General features: G+C 48.6%; 1 protein-coding gene across 2 annotated transcripts in view; it reads left to right on the top strand.

Moving 5' to 3' along the window:
• MGMT (O-6-methylguanine-DNA methyltransferase) overlaps positions 1–13,585 on the top strand; it is a 291,274-nt gene that overhangs the window by 417 nt on the left and 277,272 nt on the right. The gene's annotated exons all lie outside the window — the stretch shown is intronic.

A 13,585-nucleotide genomic window follows, 5' to 3' on the forward strand; every position in this document is an offset into this window, starting at 1 on the left:
TCTGTTAGCTCTGGAGGCCTGTCTTGGGCAAAGGTACATGAACGTTTGAGACCCAGTGGTGTAGACAAAATACTGCCAGATGTGTGTCCTGTGGCATGTGGGTAATTAGTGCATATTTGCTGGTCAGTGCCAAGAGTTGTTTTCTTTTGATATAAAAAAAATTCAAAATAAAAAGCTTAGATGGGGGCTTGGGGTGGGGNGATGGGTAGCTGCTGATGCAGGTGCTTTCTGAAAGAGCTAGGGTCTTATCTTGGAATGTTATTTACACAAAACCTGAAACTGTAAAAATCAGGAACATGTAAACTATAACATTACCACTGGGTGAGAGTGGATTCCCTGTCATCCTTCTCATGTACGCGGACGAGCAAACAAACCCAACAGCACCCCATGCTTGGTTTAAAGTCCAAGCATGTGTGGTTATCTGTGTGGGAGCGGGGATTAGAGCTGTGCAGGAGAGCCAGTTTTCCCTTGGTTCCCAGGTTGCATTTCCCCTTCTGTTAGCTCTGGAGGCCTGTCTTGGGCAAAGGTACATGAACGTTTGAGACCCAGTGGTGTAGACAAAATACTGCCAGATGTGTGTCCTGTGGCATGTGGGTAATTAGTGCATATTTGCTGGTCAGTGCCAAGAGTTGTTTTCTTTTGATATAAAAAAAAATTCATAATAAAAAGCTTAGATGGGGGCTTGGGGTGGGGTGCAAGGTTTTGGGAAAACCAGATAGTGACTAAATGGAATGCAGTGAATGACTTATTCCTGTATATAGCTATTAAAAGGAATTGTCCAAGAAGAGGAATAAGTAATTTTGTGACCTTTTGTAACCTTTGAAGGAATCAGAGTGCTTTTGGCAGAAGTGGCTTCCATGTGAATCGGTCACAGCGTCTTGCCAAAGTGTCCAGAATCCCTCCCCGGCAGTGAAGCCAGCGTGTGGCAGCCGCATGCCTGATGTCTGCTTTAGCGAAATAACTAAATAAATAGGCAGCCCCAGGGGCCACTGACACAGCAGTGACACCGTTGGCTACGTGTTCAANACGTTTGAGACCCAGTGGTGTAGACAAAATACTGCCAGATGTGTGTCCTGTGGCATGTGGGTAATTAGTGCATATTTGCTGGTCAGTGCCAAGAGTTGTTTTCTTTTGATATAAAAAAAAATTCATAATAAAAAGCTTAGATGGGGGCTTGGGGTGGGGTGCAAGGTTTTGGGAAAACCAGATAGTGACTAAATGGAATGCAGTGAATGACTTATTCCTGTATATAGCTATTAAAAGGAATTGTCCAAGAAGAGGAATAAGTAATTTTGTGACCTTTTGTAACCTTTGAAGGAATCAGAGTGCTTTTGGCAGAAGTGGCTTCCATGTGAATCGGTCACAGCGTCTTGCCAAAGTGTCCAGAATCCCTCCCCGGCAGTGAAGCCAGCGTGTGGCAGCCGCATGCCTGATGTCTGCTTTAGCGAAATAACTAAATAAATAGGCAGCCCCAGGGGCCACTGACACAGCAGTGACACCGTTGGCTACGTGTTCAATGCTGAAACTTGTTTTTGAGACGACAAGTTGTTTTCAAGTAGATTGGGGGCTTAGAGGATTGAGGGTCTGCGGGGAGGCAGGCCTCCTGTCCCTGTCCCCCCCGCCCCCACCTGGAGTAATCTTCTGGCTTGTGCTGCCTTGGTGGTAAAACCAGTTAAAAGTTCTACAGAAACATTTCCTTACAGTTGCTAAATCTGTTGTCGTCCGTGTTACGTGTGTAACCATGGAAGGGATTGTGAGAGAGTTAGAAACGCCTCGTGTGTTCACTCCACTACTTAGAAAATTGTCTTGTTAGAGTAATTTCCTACCAGTAGCACTTGTGAAGTCAGCAGAGTATCCAGCCCGAGCTCTATTGCCCATTCCCAGAAGTCCGGGGGTGAAATGCAACGCACAGTCCACCAATGGCACCACTCGTAAAAGCAGGCACTTGTTAAATCTATTTGTTTTTATTATAGACATCGATCTGCCAGTCGCAATAATGCATTTATGGACATTTTTCTGCAAGCACAGCGCTGGTGGCAGTTTTTACTGACAAATTGAGTCATATGGATAGTAGTTTAGAAAACTCTTACCTTATTGACAGATTGGGCAATTCCAGCACTGGGTGTTGAGAGGTATCTGGATGGGTGAAGAGAGAGAATTGAATCACGGGGCAAAATATGGGATGGGACATTTAAATGTTGAAATTTAATAAGTAACTGGTAGCTATTTCTCATTTGTTGTTTAATTGTTAGTTACTACAGTTTATTCCCCAGTCAAAAGGGCTCAAAGTTGGGAACAAAGGTGTCGCCTTCAGAGTTTGACCCGCTTGTTTGGGGTCATTAGTAAGAACCACCACTGGAATGTGTGATCTGTTACTGTCCTGAGGATGGGGTGTCCATGAGCAATAGCAGAACAGCATTCTCAAACGGTGGTCTGAGCCCTGTGGTATCAGCATTACTGAGGGTACTGGTTAAAAAAGACAGATTATAGGGCTCCTTGTCAGACCTATGGGATCAGAACCTGGGGACCTCTGTCTTTGCAAGCTTCCCAGGGCATTCTAGGGACCCTAATGTTTGAGCATCTCTTGAGAAATCTTTAGGATGGCTGAGAAGTAATGCTCTCCAGCCCAGACAAGCTCTGGAGTTCCCCTTCGAGAAGGATCCATTCGCAGCCAACATTGTTCTCAGTTGCCTGTGCTTATGGAACTGTGTATGGTTTTGTAACTCCTTAGAGACATGTGAATCTCTTCAAATTGCAAACCCAACATGTTATCATAGCGTTATAGTTTTCGGTCTTGTGGTTATGACAAAAGATGCAGATGTTACCAAAACTTTGGCATTAGTTTTACAAACAAATGTTAAGCATGGACAGCCATATTGTATTTCACTCCTGTCTTTCCTTTTGAATGGCTGGTCTTGCTTTTCTCCTGCTGTGGGCAGAAGCATTTGCATGGTTTCAGGTGAGGGTTGATTTTCAAATACACAACTGGGTGCATTTTTGTGGAACTGAGTTGAGTTTTTATTTAGGATGTGCCAGAGTGGTGTTGGGGAGAACAATGGGAGGGATTTTGGTGGTGCCATTTACTAGTTGGGTGACTTTATTTATTTATTTTAGAGCAAGAAAGAGGGTGCAAAAGGGGGAGGGAGAGAGAGAGAATCTCAAGCAGGCTCCATGCCCAGTGAGGAGCCCGATGTGGGGCTCAAGTCTCATGACCCTGAGATCATGACCTGAACCAAAATCAAGCGTCAGATGCCTAACTGACTGAGCCACCCTGGTGCCGCACCTAGTTGGGTGACTTTAAGCAGAGGTTAAATCCCCAGCTGCCTCCTCATCTGTCTGATGGCACCGATCACGCTTATTCTGTCCACCTGCATGAATATAAGCATTTGAAGCTATAAAGCATGAAGCACTGCTGGGAAAGAAATCTTAATCTGGAACCACAGTCCCGTATGAGGATGAGATTTTACCTAGAAAAGGGGAGGGAGGAACCAAGCAGAAATCCTGGTTTCCCTCCAGCCCAACCAGCATCCTTGTTTTGTGGATTTACACATAGCCCAAGCTCCCGTTTGGGGCAGCACACACAGGGGTAAGCGTGCAGCCCGTGGTAACAGACTGCTTGTTTGGACCTGGCTCTGCTGGTTCTACGACCTTGAGTCAACTTACTTAACTTTTCTGAGCCTTGGTTTCCCCTGCCAATAGAGAAAGTGACGCTACCATTCATAGGACTATTGTTGGCTTTCGGGAGGGAGTCCGGTTTGCAGACCACACCAGGCCCTGGTGAGCCCCAAATGACAGTGACAGTTGACGTCTGTTAGCTCAGAGCCACCAACTGGTTTTCGGAGGAGGCAGGACTAGTGATGGAGTCTTGGCTCCAGGGCTCCACCTCCGGTGTGTCTGTGATGCCAGGCGGTCATGGACTGTTTGGTCTGCAGCACGATACAGCCCAGTGCTGATCAGCGCGGTTTCTACAGTTCTTCTTGTCTCTAAGGAGGTAGTTTCCTCTGCTGCCAGTTTTTGTTTTCTCACCGTGGACACTGTTGAGCTGCGGAGGTGGCTGGCCGAGAGGTGTTTCCCACTCAGGTGGCACCGTTGTGAGGGGTCCCTTGTGTCACGCTGACGGCAGGCTTGTGCCGCGTGGGCCAGGAGCAGGCCAGTGGGCTTAGCAGGTGTGTCCGGTGGGCTTGCCAGTCTCCGGCAGCCCTGGAGCCTTGACGGAAATCATCGGTTAGACTGAAAGAACTTGCTGAAGGATGAGATGCAGAGTCCGACCCTGGCAGGGGTCAGGGACCAAGCAGTGACACCAGCACGTGACAGCATTTTCCCAGTGTGACTGCTCAGACCAGTCGTGGGGGGTGAGGCAATCTGCGAGGTCAGCTCTGTCGAAAATAGAAAATCCACAGTAATTTGTGTGGGTGTCTCTTTATCCTCCGATCATGGTTCAGCCTGGTAGAGTTAGGTAGTCAAGTTCCAGAAGATTCTGGCCAGCGCAATAATGGTATTGCTGATAACAGCACTTACGGAAGGCCTGCTGTGGTGGTTGCTTGACACGGATCGACTTCTCACATCCTCAGGCTCCATGGATGACGGAGACACCATCCGTTGCTTCGTTTTGTGACGAGGAGACTGGCTGTGGGAGAGGCTGAGTGGCCTGAGGAGGGCACGCAGGGTAGGAGTGAAGCTCTGTGTTAGCCCGTGTGCTGTGCCGTGCTGCCTTTGCAGGGGTGAGGTGGAGGAACAGACACACGTCTTTGTGGGGGCAAGATGTGGCATAAATCAATCCGTACCTGCATGTACGTACGTACAAGTTCTGAACCCCCCAGTACACACACTGGTACCGGGCTGAACACAGTGGGGACGCAGCAAGACCGTACCTGTGTGTGCTTTGCCGTTTATCGAGGGTGCCCTGTACCCGCCATGCGTTGTTTGAGAGTGGGAGCACAGTCGGGTGGGTGCCAGAGAAGGGAGGAAGCACGCTGAGGGCCAGGCGGTGTCCCGGACTTCAGCCACGCTCATCGCCCCGCTCCCGATTGCAGCTGTAAGGGTGATGAAGCGTTTGTGCAGAGACTTGGAAGGTTTGTCTGCGTGGCCCGTGGGTGGGACTCTGTGGGCCGAGTGGTGGGAGCATGGATGCAGATGGATCTGTGAGCAGCTCGGCTGGCGTAGGGGTGGGAGTCGGGGCTGGAAAGGACACCCAAAGTTAGCACAAGGCTGGCCAGGAAGGGGGCTGTTCCCTCTGAGCCTTGGCCTTGGGACCTTTGTGAGTGGGGCACACCGAGTCATGTGCTGGGGAGGCAGGGATGACGGGGCGGGGGAGGGAAGGTCGGGGCAGCAGGTGGTGAAGTACAGTCATGGGCGTCGTGTCAGAGGCGGTGTGGGGACGGTTTGTGTGTGAAGCCAAGGGGTCCCATAGGGCTTTCTGATGGAGTGCCCTGCGGTGAGGGAGGAGCGTCCTGGAGGACGAGGCTCCTGGAAGATGACTGCGTTTAGAATGAGTTTTTTTAATGAAAAAGGAGAAATATGTGTGGTGTATATGCTTTTTATTCACAAAGAAGCAATCCTCGGGGACATTAGAGCAAAGGATCTGGCCTTGGAAGGGTAAATAAACTTTCCGTCCTGCTGGCATTTGGGTTCTGGGGTGGGGGGCTGCCTTCCTGTAACCTCCCTTGGGCAGAAATGTCGGCAGGGAGGAGGGGGGTCGTTCATGGCACAACCGCCCCGTTCTCCATGGGGGGACCTATTCCCACAAGTGCTGGTGGGAGCCTGAAACAAAACCGTCAGGTTTGCAGTGGACAGTTGTTCCAGAAAGGACGGTGTGCGCCCAGTCTCCTTCGGTAAAGACTCCATGGCCTTCCGCCTGCCGGTGTCCTCAGGGTGTGCCTCTGTCCGAGCCCCCGTGGGGGTCACCTGTGAGGACTTCTGGCGGGGAGCCGGCCTCTCCACCATGTCTGTGTTTTAGGTTCTGGGTGCTTCTGGAGGCACGCTGGGGTGAGGGTGGCCCCAGTGGGGGATTGTCAGTGGTTGAAGGTGGTTGGAGAAGGCCCCCTAGTGAGAGTGACTTGTGAGGGGGGACGTGAGCCATGAGAGGGGGGCGGCCTTGCAAAGGGAGGCCTGGGCAGAGTGTCCAGGAGGGTCCTGGATGGCCACCGGCTGGTGTGCTGGAAGGACAGACGGAAAGGAGCCAGTGACTTGCGTGGAGTCAAAGATGAGGTGTGTCGAGGCTGTCTGGCTGGGCCGGCCTGTGTCCACTCCACGCTAGTGACAGCCACAACATGGCCCGGGTCCCAGAAATGGGACTTTGAAGTCTCCGTGTCCTGAACTTGTNCGGGGACCAGCAGAGGGGAGGGCGGGGTCCTGCGCAGGGCGCCTCATCTGAACCCTGTTCTGTGTTTGCAGCCACTCTTGTTAGTAAGGCTTTTCACACTCAAGTGGAAGTTCCTAGAATAATGGGCAAAGAAAAGAAATGATGTATTTCCAAAAGTTACTGATTTCCAAAAGTTACTGAATTTAGCTAGCTATCCCAAGAAAAGCCCACGTGTGCTATTCTTTATTGTGCAGAAAAATTTGTTTCTGTCACCATTGTGTTATCATCAGATTAAGCTGTCGAGGCAGATGGATGCGGTGCGTTCCGCCAGCGTGTCTGCTGATCAGCGCCTTCCGCACCCACCCCAGCCCATCCGTCTCCGGCGCTGGCGGGACGTGGTCCCCACCGCGTCAGCAGCTGGCTTGCAGGGGGCTGCTCCTTGGGTGCTGCTCTGGAAATTTGTTCCAAGAACTGTCAGAACTGCCAGGTTCTAAAATGGAATAAATGTTCTTAAGATGCAGCATTATTCACCCTTTCGGCTGCCATCAACCAAGACTGTAAAGGTCTTCTGCCGCCCAGCAGGGTGGGCTCTTGGAGAGCTCTGTGTTCTGTCTGTCGTGGGTGACCAGCCGCTTCCTGGGACACAGGCTTTCAGTGCTAAGCCCAGGAGGTCCTGGGTGAGCTGGGGGGGTTGGAGGCTCATGCTGGGACCCTTGGTGACATCCTGGCTGTTGCTCTCCTAATAGCTTGAATCCACGTGGGGCTTAAGCTGTGACCAGTACTTTATGTTGCTTCTGTTTTTCCTACAAAAAGTATGGGCTTTTAAAGACTTCCTTTTAGCTTTTTTTTTTTTTTAACTTGTTTATTTTTGACACGTGTGTAATCGGAACATCTCCTTCTGGACTGAGATCACCATTGCTGTTCTTGCGGTATTGTCTGGACTATTGGTCACTCCAGGAGGTTCTGGTTCGGATTTCCTGAGGGGTTTTCCTTTTTTGGATCGTGAGGTTTCTTGCTGAGAAACCTTCTTTGAGCCCGAGGTGCTTTGACTCCTAGCCACCGCGTATCATGACAATTAAGACAGGGTGGATTCTTGGATGGGTTAAATATTCTTTTGTATTGGCCCTGTATTGAAATAAGTGTTTCCAGTGGTTTTCGTGTTGGAAGCAGCCATTGGTTGTACTTTAGTTGTGCCCTGGCATTCAAGGAGAAGAGCCCACTTACTCACTGGGAAGCCAGTTCATGGCTGCACGCGTTTCTGGTGTTTCGATTGTTGGGTGCTTGTGTTTCTGGTTTGTTTTTGTTTTTGTTTTGTTTTGTTTTTAAAGTGGGCTCCACACTGTGTCGAGGGGCTTGAACTCATGACCCTGAGATCACTACCTGAGCTGAGATCAAGAGTGGGCCGCTTCACTGACTGAGCCACCCAGGCGCCCCGTTTCTGATCTGTTTTGATTGTTGGGTGCTCGCTAGCGTAGTAGGACACTGGCCCCCGGAGTTCACCTAGGTTGGAGGGTCGTCTTTGGGAAGCCAGGTGAGTATGGGCACCTCTGTCTGGCCCGCTTGGGGTTTAGAACGAAGTGCACGTGGGCTCCAGGTCTAGATGACGAGGGTCTTCAGGTCTCCTGGCCTGTGCCGCAGAGGAAGAAGCCGCCTGGCTCCAGTTTCTACAGCCTCGGCCTCCCGAGCCCTACACAGTCCTCTGTTTCTATCCCTGATGGCACCAGGGAAGCTTCTGGGGAATGCCTCACCCCGCACAGAGCAGGGCTGGGTGCCTGATACAGACGGTGGAAGCTCAGCACTTAGGCATGAGACCAGGGAGAGTTGGCCATGGACCATGTCTTCTTCCTTCTGCTGAAGGCAGGGGTCTAAAAATGCTCCAAGGCAGCCCCTCCTGCCTGCCCGGATCCCAAATGGAGTGAGCCCGTGAGACCCCTCTTGAATCCACTTTCACCCTAATGGCTGTGCACATCTGTTCTGGCTCTTTGTCTGGAAACCTGTGCACCAGGCTGCAAGTGGATGGGTGGGAGACCCCATTTCCCTCTTTCCAGACCCTCCTCTGCTCTGCCTGGGGAGCCTCTCCTGACCCAGCCCAAACACAGCCGCTCTCTGAGTCCTTCCAGTGCCTCAGTCCTCCCCTCGGGCCCACACACTCACACTCCAGTGTCTGCTTTACCGGTGGTGGTTTCATCTCTCCCTGCTGGGATTCTGTATGAGAAGCCCTCCGAGGCTGGGGTGGGCTCATACTTGATGGGAAGCCCAGCCAAGGGTTGAGTGTGTCCTCCCAAAACTACATATTTTTTTTTTAAGATTTGATTTATTTGAGAGAGAGAGAGCAGGAGTAGGAGCAGGGGGAGCTGCAGAGGGAGAGGGAGGAGCAGACTCCCCGCTGAGCAGGGAGCCGGACGTGGGGCTTGATCCCAGGACTCTGGGATCATGACCTGAGCCAAAGGTAGAGGCTCAACCCACTGAGCCACCCAGGTGCCCCCCCCCAATTCACATGTTGAAGTCCTAACCCCCGTGACTATGTTTGGAGAAGGGCCTTTAGGAGGTAATGAAGATTACATAGGGTCAGAAGGTGGGGCCGTCCTCCAGCAGGATTGGTAGAGACAGATCTCTCTCTCTCTCTGCTCCCTCCTCCTATGTCTTCCCCCCTCTGCCCGCCCCCCTCGTCCCTCCTCCATTCCCCCCCACCCACCATTTGAGGGCAGAGGGGAGAAGGCAGCCATCTGCAGGCAGGAAGAGACCCTTCACCAGAAATAAAGTCAGCCAGAACCTTGATCTTGGACTTCACAGCCTCCAGAACCATGAGAAAATAAGTTTCCGTTTAAGCTGTGTAGTCTGTGGTATTGTATAAAGGCAGCTGAGCGGGCTAATACACAGGTAAAGTGCAGGCTAGTTACTTCAAAAGCACAAAACTTACTTGGGGTTTGTGTATTAAGTTGGGATTTTAGGACAAGGGCAACTTTGTGGTCAGACAATGCTCAGAAGTCATGTCGGATGGTTCTCAGGTTTAGCTCCTGGATCCCTTTCAAAGGTGTGAGTGTGTGTAGAGTAACAGAAAACAGAATAAACAGAAGCCTGTGTCTTACTACCAGGGAACCCAAAGGTTGCAGAGAGGGGATGTGGCAGGGAAGGCAAGACATGCCCAGAGGGCCAGTGGACTGTTGGCGGGCCTGGGGCCATTGTGGCCCTGGGTGCACGTGTTCTGAGATGCTGTCTGAGATACCTCTGATGCAAGAGGGAGAGGTGGGGAGGAGAGTCTGGTGTGAGTGCTGGGCGACCGTGATTCTTAGGCATGAGGAGGGTTGGGGAGCTAGCCTAGATTTGCTCTTTGGGATTTTATATTGCTTGGTTGGTTGGTTGCTTTTTTTCTTTTCTTGACATCGGTCAATTCAGTCTCTAGTCCTGCCTGGATCAAGAAGCAGCATGGGGCCATCCTGTTGGACACCAGCTAGAATTCTAAGAATCATGTAGTTTGCTACTTTTCACGCTTAGTTGTCTTTCAGGATTTTTGGAGGTCTCTGTTGAGTTGGGGACCTAGCAAGACATTTGTCACTGACAGCTGCTGGCCGCACTTGCACCAGATCGGCCAAAAAGGTAGGATATTGCTAAATTTAGTTCTACCGAGGCACCAGTTCGCACTGTGGGGTGTAGATCTGCAGAAGGCATCAAATGTGTAGGGATTTTTATGCTTGTTGCAAAGAAAGCTCAAGTTGCAAACTTTTACCTAAAGAATCTTGCCGTTGCTGAGCTACGGCCCCAGCCCTCTGTGCCCTTACTCTGTGGGCTGGCACCCAGCGCCGTGCCCCCGGAATGGCGCTTGGCAGGGAGAGACCACTGTGGTCCCTGTGGGGGAAGCTGGAATCCCGGGTGACGGAGTGCGCTGTGCTTCTTATCGTGCTGTTAATATTTAAAATGCGGATTTGAATTCTCAGTTATGTTTTATTTATTTATTTATTAGCACAGCTATGTTTGTTGTTAAATTCCATAGTGAGAGTCTCTAAGAATATGATTAACCTTGAGGGCCATCTTATAATGTAATTATTAATGATTGATTCTGTTTATCCTGGAAATCAATAAGAGAGGCATAATGGTGTGGCACGTAGTTGGGCTCGATTTCATACGTTTCGTAAACGCAATTCTGTGACAACAGTAGTATCGGTTTATTACCCGGAGCAGGTTTGATGAATCTGAAGCGTGTGATTAGTTTTATATGATTGTGATATGTGGTGCTCCGTATATGACTTATGTTAATGTGGCAAGCAGTGTTAACGTGGTTAACGTGTCCTGCCACTAATAGTCAGGGTGGGGATGGATAGTAATTGATCTTCCTGGGAGTGCTGTAATGTAAAAACAATTCAGGCTGTTTGAAGTATATTTTACAAGTGTGCATTGGGCCTTTGGGATGTTATATTGAAAAACCCAATTGTACAGTTACCATGGGAACCCAATTAGAATAGATTGCTTGTTTTTTTTTTTTTTTTTGGTCTTTCATCTTGACCAAAAATCTAATGTATTTTAAATGTTTTCATATGGAATTGTATTCATACACTGACTTGCTACACCAAAGGGTTCTTTTTTTTTTTTTTTCTCCTTGTTTCTAACTCTAAGCTGAAATAGTGACACATTCTCTAGTGGAGCTTTATAAGGAAGTCTCCTGCAGAGATTTAATCACATTTTCATGGAACAGTTTGTGCCGGTGGTGGTAGAGGTGGTGGTAGTAGAAAGCATGTAAAAAGCTGGGAACGTGGTTATTTTCCTGTGATGCTCCTCTGGTTGTGTTCTGGATGTCAGAGAATACAGGGTGTTTCTCTGTTCTTCCTCCTGCTAGCAAAGGGGGGATTAGGTCCTGAAAGGCTGGGTTGCAGAGGTGGGGTAGGGCCTGGCAGAGTCTCTGGACTCTTCCCTCCACACCAGTGTGTTCATGTGATTTGGTTTCAGAGACTTTGCACTCTTGAAACTTATTGGAGATCCCAGAGAACTTATGTGAGTCATATATCAAATTACCATGTTAGAAGTTAACGTTGAGAAATTTAAAATTATTTATCAATTCATTTAAGCAACAATTAACCTATTACATTTTAATGCAAATAACACATTTTTAAATGGAAAGTAACTATTTTCCATAAAAAACAGTGAAATGAGTGGTGTTGGTTTACTTTTTTCCCACATCTTTTAAATGACTGGATTAATAGAAGGGAGCTAGATCTCACACCAGCTTCTGTGCTCTGTCTGCTCTGATGGGTTTGGGTTGAAGCATATCAAGAGAGTCTGGCTTCATACAAATAACTGGTAAGGAAGGGCATGTTAATAGCTTTTTCAGAGAATTGTGAATATTCTGTGAGATGGCATCAGAACTCGACAAGGAAAGTGTTAGCTTCTTGAAGGTTCTTCGGTGTGTGGCATCTGAGCCCTTAGTGAGCTTTTTGTACCCCCGTACATGGAAATCGATTGGTGTGTCTCGCACCTTAAATGATTTTGTTACATCATTCTTTGGTCTTTTGGAAAATATCAGTTTGCTGATTTACATACGTCTTCCAAACGATGACAGTTTCATAATGCAGTGTTGAAACCCATGCTTGTTGATGGCACCGCCTTTCTCCTTAGAACAACCTAAGAATTGGGAGGCTAAGCCGCGGTGGTGGATGCCAGTCTCCCAAAGCTGTAATCATCACTTGAAGCTCTCCATTTACCATTAGCAGCAAATACTGTCAATATGTCACTTGCAGTGATGTGCTCACTTTGCTTATTTTTGAGAAAATGTCTGCAGGATACCCTCGTCTGAATACCCATAGGTCCTTCCTCATTCCTGCAAATAGAGCTTGTGTTCCGTGGATACGTCGGCCGCTTCTTGGAAGAGCTCCCGCAGCCGGGCAGGTGCGTTCCTGCACACAAGCCCCCATTCCCACTTCTCCACTGAGTGCTCCCGCACACTTTCCGCCTGGGCCTAGAAGACCCAAAATGGTAGAGATTATGGAATAAAGAGCACAAGCTTGATGGCTTCATGCAGACATTCTGAAATGAACCTGGCTTTTTCCCCCTTGACCTTGAGTTTGTGGAGCAGGAGGGGAGGAGGGTTGCCTCTTACTTTTCACCAGCCGTGGTCACTGCCCTTTCCATCATCCTCAATCACAGTGAAGTGGGGTCTTCGCGGTGCTTTTCTGTGGGTGCCTCCTGTCACATTGGGGAAGTTTTCTCCTTTGTGTGGTTCACGTGCTGAATCACACTGCTTGACCTGCATGTGCTAAACCGACTGCATTCCTGGATGACCCCGCTTGGTTGTATGGGTATCAGTACTGTCACACTTGCTGAATTCAGTTTGTTACTGTGTTTGAGGATTTGTGTGTCTGTGATTCCGGGGATACTGACCTGTAGCTTTCTTCTCTGGGAGAGTCTTTCCAGTTTGGAATTAGAGCAATCCTAGACTCATGAGATGAGGTGTCTCTTATTTCCTGGAACAGTTTGTGTGCTGTTAATATTGTTTCTTCTTCGAATGTTTGATAGATTGGCCAATGAGGCCGCATAGGCGTCGGGTTTTCTTTGTGAGAAGGATGTTAACTATGAATTCTGTTTCTTTAGTAGGCAGAGTGTTATTCAAGTCATTTCTTTCTTCCACAGTGACTTTTTGGTAACTTGTGGTTTTCAAGGAATTTGGCCATTTCATCTCACTTGTTTGAATTTATTGGCCCAAAGTTATTTTAATATTCTCTTACTGTCCTTTGAGTGTCTGTAGGATTTAAGTCAGGTCCTTGTTTTTATTACTGATATTGGTAATTTGTGTTTTTCTCCTTTTTTTCTAATTATTCTAGTTGGTGGTTTGTCCATTTCAGAGAACCAACTGTTGTTATAATTGATTTCCTCTTCCTTTTCTCTTTTACTTATTTCTTCACTTCTCTTTATTATTCTCTTCTCCTGCCTCCTTTGGGTTCAGTTTACTTTCTCTCTGTCCTTTGCTAAGGTGGATGCTTAGGTCATTGAGTTGAGCCCTTGGTCTTTTCTCCTGTTGACCCTCAGTGCCGAGTGTTCCCTCGAAGCATGAAGCTTGCTAGAGCCACGTCGCGCTGATGGCTGTGTTGTCGTCTTACTTTCATTCAGTGCCCTGTGTGTTCCGGTTTCCTTTGCGATTCCTTCTGAGTGCGTGGCTTATTTAGAAGTATGTCGTTTCATTTCCAAGTAGTCAAGGATTTGCCTGATATCTCTCCATCACTGGTCTTCCATTTAATTACCTCGTGGTCAGAGGACATACTTTTTATGATTTCAGTCCTAAATTTATTGAGAATTGTT

The sequence above is a fragment of the Ailuropoda melanoleuca genome, chromosome 6, assembly GCF_002007445.2.
Source record: "Ailuropoda melanoleuca isolate Jingjing chromosome 6, ASM200744v2, whole genome shotgun sequence".
Taxonomy (NCBI): domain Eukaryota; kingdom Metazoa; phylum Chordata; class Mammalia; order Carnivora; family Ursidae; genus Ailuropoda; species Ailuropoda melanoleuca.